The following is a 1,359-nucleotide window of genomic DNA, read 5'->3' on the forward strand; positions in this document are numbered from 1 at the left end:
TGATTTAAAAAAAAAAAAAAAAAAACTTTTAGAGACGAAAACGTTTTGTTACTAAATGTTTTCCTCACTAAAAATACTATTCAGTGACGAAAATATTTTGTCACTAAAACTATGTTTGGGTACATATAGTGACGAAAAAATTCGTCACTAAAACTATTTTTAAGAAAATCCAAGCACATATAGTGACGAAAATTTTCGTCACTAAAACCATTTCTTACAAAATTTTGCTATATTTAGTGACGAAATTTTCGTCACTAAAACAATTTTTTGTTGCTATATTTGTGACGAAAAAATTCATCACTAAAACTTATTTTTTGTTTTTATTTTTTTCATGGCTTTGATATTAACCTGTAATATGTCATTACATTATTAAAACCTCACATTTGAATAACACATTTATTTCAACAACACATTTATAAAAAAAGATCCATACATTCCACAAGTAAAAAATAAAACAAGTATCTAATTCAAACTCCTTCCATACAATAATTGTTTGCAATACATACAATAACTCTACCTAAACCCTATTTTAGAACTAACGGAAGATGTTCTCATATGTCTTCAAGTAATGCCAAAAGTAAATCCCCTAAAAACCACCAATAAGAAATCTGCACAAATATAAAAACAATAATTCATTAAAACCGTAAAGTAAAAATATTAACTATATTATAAGAAATATTTCTAACAATGCATTAAGAGTAACCACACCAATAAATTAAAATCACAACTCCTAATGTATAAGTTGTAGAAAGCAAATAAAGTACTAACCAAAAAGTGTTTTAACTTGAAGTTGGACCACCCCCATAAGTAAGAGCATCATAATAACCCTTACTCCTCAAAAAGTTAAGAATATTCTTTTGGACCTCATCTTGCTTAGTTCATGCATCTTGGTCCTTAGCTCGCTCCTCTTGATCTCTAACTCTTGCCTCTTTGAGCTCAATTATCTCATTTTCTAACCGTTGGATATACTCCACCAATGAATTAGAGGAGGCAGTGGTTATTAGAGAAGAGGAAGGTCTCATGCCAAGTCCTTTTACAATACCGGACTTCTTCTTCAACACCAAGTTTGAGATCTCCTCTTGTGTAAGGGGAATAGCATTAGGATCTTGACAATGATCCACTTGCACTTTTGAGAATATTTTCCTATCATTTGAAAGAGAGAAAGAAAGAAAGAAACAAACAAACAATCACAACATTAATACTACATATGTTATAGCTTTACAAACATGATAAGGATGGAATGATACACATATATATATGTTGCTTCATCTTCAGGATGTATCCACATATTTGTATTTGGATTAAAATGAACATCTTTGAAGATTTTTGCCAATTCAGGAACTTGACCGTCATTATTAT

The 1,359-nt window shown here is 29.8% G+C and overlaps 1 long non-coding RNA gene across 1 annotated transcript; it reads right to left on the reverse strand.

Moving 5' to 3' along the window:
* Positions 1-388: 388 nt before the first annotated feature.
* LOC126689720 (uncharacterized) lies at positions 389-1,104 on the reverse strand. Its single transcript, XR_007644594.1, has 2 exons — positions 769-1,104; positions 389-608 (listed from the first exon to the last, which is right to left on the reverse strand). It is a non-coding gene; the product is annotated as an uncharacterized LOC126689720 (long non-coding RNA).
* Between the last annotated feature and the right edge of the window lie 255 nt (positions 1,105-1,359).

Source organism: Quercus robur, chromosome 6 (assembly GCF_932294415.1).
Source record: "Quercus robur chromosome 6, dhQueRobu3.1, whole genome shotgun sequence".
In the NCBI taxonomy this organism is placed as follows: Eukaryota; Viridiplantae; Streptophyta; class Magnoliopsida; order Fagales; family Fagaceae; genus Quercus; species Quercus robur.